Source organism: Abramis brama, assembly GCF_963993115.1.
Source record: "Abramis brama genome assembly, chromosome: 5".
Taxonomy (NCBI): Eukaryota; Metazoa; Chordata; class Actinopteri; order Cypriniformes; family Leuciscidae; genus Abramis; species Abramis brama.
Window position 1 is genome coordinate 28,558,953 of NC_139967.1, and position 8,187 is coordinate 28,567,139.

An 8,187-nucleotide genomic window follows, 5' to 3' on the forward strand; every position below is an offset into this window, starting at 1 on the left:
AGCAGAAAAGGTGCTTTATTCAGATGCATCCAGACCAGCATAGACAATGCATAGATAAAAACTCTTCGTTCACAAGCTGCCATACAAAGGAACGCTTGAAGTGGCTTATTTGAAGGATTGCATTTCAACTGAGCTGTCTGTTCAGTCCTACTCTGTCTGTAAACCGAATGGTGTGCACATGCTAATGTCTTGACCATGATGCAGGATTTCCTGGATTATTCTATAGATCCTTGTTTCTGCTACTCTGGAAATCCTTGTACCATCATAGGTACTATCATGAGTGGTAATGGACAATTGCCATTTTTGTGTCTAATTTAGGGATGCAAGAGTTCCATGATGTAGGATGTAGAGAAAATGTCATCTTGATCATTAATTTTGTTTTCATCTTCAACTAAATGTTTTGCCTATTCTGTGCTTGATAAATGGACTTTGAAAACCATGCAGTTTTACAATAACCCAGATGTTCATAAAGTAAAAAAAAACAAAAAACATACTTTATATTCAAAATACTGTACATGTCATTATAGCTGCGTCTCAATTCACAGGCTGTATCATTTGAAGGGCGCATACGAAAGTCGATTGTGTCACAGCGACACGACGATGGCTTTCCCAAGTCGAAGGCTCCAAATGCAGCCTTCGTTTCCCATGAAATGAAGGATACAACAGATGGATCCTTCGTGGCCTTGCCTACCCCAGAATTTTTTTTGAGAGAGAGAGAGTAATTGCCGAATTAAACTTTTAAATGCAAGTATTGGTTTTCAGCTTACTCAAATATCCAATGACACAACTAAAACTTGAATGCGGTTCAAATGATGTTGACTTGTATCTTACTAAGATGCGATTATATATAGTTTATAGTCTTTATTACATATAGAAATGGACTACGATGAACATATTTAGACAGTTTGTGAACCCTGTTTTGTTTTCAGTTTATTATAACTTTCAAAAAAGTCCAGTACAAACGTTACAGCCACTCATCAATGGCAGCTGTCACAGTTGGCGACAAGAACAGTCCTCCGAAGGGTAGACCGTCCCATTTAACAATGCTCAGTCCGACCTTCGTGGCCTTCGAAGGATGCAGCCTCTGAATTGGGACACAGCTATAGTGAGTGCATACACATTAAAGACTCCTGTAGTCAATAACCTACAATAAATGTTCACTGGACCAGTCGATCATAAATTAAATAATTTCCTTGTTTTCTTTATAGGTTCTGTGAATTCAAACATTCATTGATTCACATTATCTTTTGTGTAGAAGTGCACAGTTTAAATAATGAGCGACATTCTTAGTAAATATGATCAATCATTTGAAAGAACCAATGAGATACAGACCTGTTTAAATCAGTTAAGACAATGTGAAAATTTATTTACAGCTGGATATTTATCATGATGTAAAGAATCAACTGCACTACACTCCATTGCACTTCCTCTCTAGGATCTCAGCATAAAGGGCAAGAGATAAATATTTACATTTATGCATTTAGCAGATGATTTTATCCAAAGTGAGTGCATTCAACTATACATCTTGAACCTGATGTATAAACTTGACGTAACTAGCACAATGCTACCAGTTGTACTGAGTCAAGTCTAGCCAGTATACTAACATTGTTTCAAGTTATCACATTATGAACATGTTACACTTAATGTTTGACAGCCAGAAAGTGTTTAAATAAAATTGATTTTAAACACTGGTACACGTTGGGGTTATAATGTTCAGGAACAGTGTGTGGAGCATTTTATGGAGAAGAGCCTCCAGAACCTAAGAGAGTACAATGCAGACTACGCACAAAAGCTTCTCCTGAAATGGAGCAGTTCCCACTTTGTAGGGACAATCCATTGTTTATGGATCACAACTTGTAAGGATGTCTTATTATTTGTAGTTGTGTTTTCTATTAACAGTTTCAATTATAAGTTTTATGTAGCCTAGTTGCTATGATGTAAACAAAGGGCAAAGCTTTGCCTCCGCTCGCCTGCTAGCCAACATTAGTGTTGATATAGTGTTTACTGTAGCTTTTGTAAGGTTGTTCACCGCCCCTTAGGAAAATAACCATGGTTTTGTGATCAATTACTGTTTATATTACATAGTTTTCCGACAAATATCATGATTAAATGGTGTACAATGTATCTAAAATGTATAAGAAAATAAAAAAAAATAAAAAAACACACCGCTCTGAAACCCATGCTTGCAAAGTCTATGCATGAAATCCGTTCTAGACGATACTTTTGTTTATTAACATTCTTAAGTTTGAATCAGGCTTGAATTGGTTTGAAATTAAGGCCATCCTTAGTATTTACACCTGAGCAGATGAAACTCGCAGTTACCGCAAGAGGCGTGACATTTCCCAAACACGCGGTGTCAATCACAACACACTGGGCCAGCTAACCAATCACAGCACATTTCGTATTTCAGAAGGAGGGGCTTCATCGAAACAGGAACTAACGACGCATTTGAGCCAGGGGAGAGAGGTGCTGTAATAATGTAAAATTTGTGGAAAATAATGTGTTTTTTGAACAACCAAGTGTGAAAGCATATTCTTGTACACCCCAAAAACAAAATCAAGACTTTGTAAAAGGGCATAATATGACCCCTTTAAGATATTTGTAAGTGTGCCTTAAGTGTATATATAGAAAGGGAATTTAAGCTGAAATCAGTGTGTGTTCCTCTTTGGAGCAGCTGTGCTGACATGACTGACTGCCGACAGTGCTGGAAGACCCTGGGATGTGAGTTCACTTTGGGTAATGTTGAAGTATGGCATGCGGAGGGGTGCCACGGCGGGAGTCGGCTCACTGCTTGATGTGCTGCAGAGGAATTCAAGTTTGAAAAGGGGGGGCAGATTAAAAACATCATCCCCGGCAGGTGGTTTTATTGTATTGAGAGAAAATGTGAGGTCTGTAGGCCTACTCCATAATATTCACTCTCACTTTGCTTCTTTGAATGTTTTCATCTCCCTTTTCTGGAACTTTCCCGAGTATAGTTTAAAGGTGCTCTAGGTAACTTTTTAACCTTAACTGAACAGCTTTGGAGTCAGTGGAATGGTTATATTACTTATTTCGAGTTGAATGGTGGTGGTTTCGCACCCCCCTGGTGCCCGAGAGCGGAAAAAACTCACTTGCAACTTTGGGCCGGTGGGTCGGCGTCAGGAAGTATCGCGTGATATCAGGTCTCGCGATGTAACGAATTGCTTGACGGCACTGCACACGTACACGCCCCCATTCAAGCACCGGCTAGCTATAAGCAAAGGGCAATGATAGATTGAGTTATGGCTGAGGCTGTAAAAAAGATGCAGAAAGCTAGGAAATCTTTGTCAGAGGACCAATGAAAGAGGAAACGGGATACTGACCGAGCAAGTCAGACTCGAGTAAATATCGGACCGGCTTTTTCAGAATGGGGAGAACTGAGAGAAACAGAAGCCTGCAAAACGGATGCTGATCCTGCTGTTGCACTTGTAAGTATCTTTGGAATAAACTGTGTTTAATATTTAAATTTCAAGTAATTGCGACCTCAGGATGTTTGCTATTGTCTGTAAAGGTTTTTATTATGATCGCTGTCTGTTACGGGCTTAACGTTACTAGTACGCTAGATACTATAACTTTGATGTTAGCATTGTCATTAGCAAACACGTTTGATTTCTGTAGTTGTTTGTGTAACTTACACTTTTATTTTATGTCACTAAGTCAACGCGTCTGATAATAGGCAATACACATGTTGCACATATCATGATCGAGCTAGAAAAAACGTTCTGATGTTTTCTTAGACAAGCAAAGGTAAACCGTCATTCTACCAGATTAACTTATAGACCTTACTAATTTAACTTTAGACAAATATTAGCCTCCGATATATATATATATTTATACTACAGGGCCGTTGAATGCTTGAATCTGATTGGTTGACGAACGTTCTAAGGTGTGCATTATTTTCAGGGAAACGCACGGCTAAAGTAGTTCCAGGCAGGTCTTGACCGCATTACAGTTCCAAATCACTTCGCGTAGTTAACGGTAATAACGGAAAATAGGATACAATTCATAACAAGAAAAAGCATTTAGCCCCATGCGCTTGATCTGCAATTTTCAATGTCTAGCTTCACAATCAATGGAAACATGCAGTTTAATTTGAATAAATAAAGTATATAGTCCTGTCTATATTATAATCAATAGAAAATTAAACTGAATATAGGCTAAATAAATGGATAGTCCTGCAGTACGGATTTTTATTGCAGATAATAATAAATAAATAATTATTTATAGGCCCACTTGTTAAAAGGGCTTTGTGTTTCATTTATTTGGCTATAGTCTACTGTCATCTGTCAATGAAAAAAAAAAAAAAAAAAAAGAATGAACGAATTAATTAAAACGAATTAAATTAATAAATAAATAGGCTAATAATACTGACGCACATGCTTTTCTGTCTCATTATTGCAACATCTCTCTCTAATAACTGCATTAATAACTGCATAAAGCCGGGGACACACTTTAAGGCCGGTTATGAATGCAATTTGATACTTATGACTGATAATGCCCAAACGCGCGTTCAGTCTGTGTTCAAAGTCGGTGTTTAAAATCTGCTGCAGTCGATGAAAACAGTCAGAGAATGTGTCAGCTAGTCGTGTGTCCCCAGCTTTAGTCTGCTATCAGTGGCTCAAACCTCCGTTACTAACTCTAAAATGACGTTTTGGAATTAGCAACGGAGGCATTGGACTAGATGCGTAAGAAATTAGTCCTACATACAAGAGCGTTTTAATGACAAAAACTTTACAAACGTCTTGAAATACATAATCTGAACAATGTTTCGAGGTGTGGTAACTGTAGTATAAGCGGAATAATTGACTTCAGGCCGTTGAATTATTAGAAAAATAATGCACACCCGAGGTGAACGGCCACTCCGCTTCGCGTCGTGACCGCATTACCACCTCGGGTGTGCATTATTTTTCTAATAATTCAACGGCCTGTCGTCAATTATTCCTTACATATATTTATGCTCATGCCCATTCTCCCAAAAGCAAACAAACACCAAAGCAGTAGTTCGCCTCGTTCATATCGTTCGTTCCCGGTAAAAATAATAGTATGCATGACAACACAAAAAAAAAAAAAAAAAAAATCGCCATCAGTTGGAAAGAAAATATTGCTTTACTTGCCTCTAGACCTAACTGGTTTTGAAATAGCCTGTTTCTCTGCTCAGCTGGGTTGACAGCTGATCAGCTGGGTTGCTCGTGGCGAGGGGGGAGGGACAACAGTTCGTTTTTAGTGTTTGAAAGCATTTACTACCAGACACTAGGGGGAGCTACGTAGAGAAAAAACACTCAGACTTGCCTGGTGTCCCTTTAATATTCCATTACTGTAAACATAATTTGAAGAACAGATACTGTATTTGCACGCAGTCTTATCCACGCACTCTCCCTTTCTAATCCATCCATTCATTTTAAAAATCGCTTGTCCTAAATCAGGGGGTTTCAATCGTATTTTAGACTCCCAAACTTAATCATTCTTGTGTGAAGGATAGGGTTGTAAAGCGAAAATCGATTCCAAGTCAGGAATCGCTTACTTGTTATAAAATGTCAAGTTTGATTCTTATCGATTCCTGTGTGCGCATTTTAATGTGATTTTAAACATTTCAAGTGCAAGAGGATGCGAAAGAGAACTCAATCCGGTACTCAAGCATTGTTTTCTCAAGCTCGCCACCTCTCATATAGTGCATGAATACTTAATTGTGTTCTCTTTTATGTTTTATTGAGCTTGAACGGAAATACACAAAAGATGGCAAGTATTAACATACACTTGGAGCCTGTCCAAATACACACACTTGCAGTCTTTGCACTTGGAGTCTGCAGTGTTATGTTATTGTCATGCCGCTTGAAAATGTGTTTGTTTCAGCAGTTCAGTGTGGTTTGTTTATCTTGTAACCATAGTAATTTAGTACTAGTGCATGTTGGGAAACAGGAAGTAAGATTGCCATGCGGTAATCAGCTACAGGAATGTGTGAGCTCTGTCAGTCGTTTCTGAGTCGATCGCTTTTCCTTCTCCCTTTTTGCTAAGGCAACGTCTGTAAGTATTTCTCATCGTGTAATATTTGGTTACTGCTTACTTTTAATTTTGTAAGATTATTGAGACGGCTAAATTAGTTTTGTTTATTGCTGCTGGTTGTTTCTACTAGCTTGATTGTGTTTATCATATAGGCTACACTGCTATGTTAGCTAAGTGGTGCTACTTACACTGTTATTGTGTATTTGAGTTTAATTAATAATATAGACATCTCATTGTACTGTATTGCAGTTTCACAAAATTCCCAGTAAACTTCATGGAAATGAATCAACTGCGTCCTGGAGTTTCTTGGGAGTGTTTTAGCTGAATGGAACATAGCCCATGACAGTGAAAAGACGGCATCACAGCTAATGAAGGACAGAAGGATTGCCATCCTACAGAGCAACTCAATACCAAGAGATAAGTGGCTAACGCTACAGCTCCCTGTCAGCTACATACTAGCTTCCTTCTCCTGATATTGAAAACGCGGTGAGTCACAATGTCACAACGTAGCAACAATAAAAAAGGAAATGGAGATAACCAGTCTGAGACTGCGCGCTCAAGAAGCAGTCGCTCATCTGGTACATTGTCCAGCTCGAAGATTAGCATGGCCGTCGCCATGGCAAAGGCAAAGGCTGAAGCAGCGCAAGCTAGAGCGGTACATGCGCTAAAGGAAATTGAATTTAAAGTGGAGCAGGCACGAGTTCAAGCTAATCTTGATGCATTAAATGACGAAAAAGAAAAGGATGCTGCCATTGCAGAGGCAAATGCTCTCGTGGCTGGTTTACAAGATATGGGCTTTGAAGTATGCAGTAAGGCTAACAGCCCAGTCCCCCAATCGGTCAAAGACCAGCTCGTCGCCGCCTATGTGTCGACACAAGCCAGCCTATGCAGCAGGGGTCTATCTGTCAGAAGAGGGAGTGACTACGCTTTGCCAACGCTTCATCCTCCACACCACCAACCAATCAATGTTATCCCTTCAACACCTCACCCACTCAATGCAAGTCAAACCCAAGCTGCTGCTTCCGCTGACATTATGCCACACCAAGTTCCTCAGACCAGTGGGGCACCGCCACAACAAAGCTTCAAGCAGCCTCTCAACTCCTCTCCAGCTCCTCAGCTTGGTGGGAATCGTCCGCAACAGAACATCAAGCAGGATTCCTCATCTCCTGTGCACCCGCCTGCTCACAGGACTCCTTATGGAGGTAGCTATGACCATTCTACGTCCACTGGAGACCTCATCAAATACCTTGCTCGCAGCCGCCTGGTGACTTCAGGCATCACCACATATGATGACCAGCCAATGAACTATTGGGCCTGGAAAACATCGTTCCTGAACGCTGTCGCCGATCTAGACTTGTCTGCTGCAGGAGAACTCGACCTCCTCACCAAGTATCTGGGAAAAGAGTCAGCAGAACAAGTAAGAAGGATAAAAACAGTCAACATTAAGGATCCAGCAACTGGACTGCACATGGCATGGGGGCGCCTCGACGAAATATATGGCTCACCAGAGGCCGTCGAGCAGGCTCTGTTCAACAAACTAGAAAACTTTCCAAAGGTCACAACAAAGGATCCACAGAGACTCAGGGATCTAGCTGACCTGTTGTCAGAGCTACAAGCCGCCAAGGAAGACGGCTACCTTGCAGGCTTGTCATACTTGGATACCTCCAGAGGAATTAAGCCTATCATCGAGAAACTGCCATACAACATGCAAGAAAAGTGGCTTTACTTTGGTACCAGATACAAACAGGAACATTTCGTTAGCTTCCCACCTTTCTCTGTGTTTGTAAACTTCATCGCCATGGAGGCAAGGGCTCGCACTGACCCAAGCTTTAACCTCTTCACGCAAGCTCCAGCAGAGAGAAAGAGTAAATGGGAGAGGCCCATAAAGACATCGGTTTATGTTCACAAGACGCAGGTCTCAGGAACTGCTAAGGCTGAGTGCAGAGAAAGTATGGAACGAATTGATCAAAATAAATATTGCCCTCTGCATAAAAAGCCCCACCCTCTGAGGAAATGCAGAGACTTCCGTGAGAAGAGCATAAACGATCGCAAACAGCTTTTGAAAGAGCATTACATCTGCTTTTGCTGTTGCTCCTCCACAGAGCATCTTGCAAAGAACTGCACTGCTGAGTTAAAATGTACAGAGTGTGAGAGCACTGCTCATGTGAC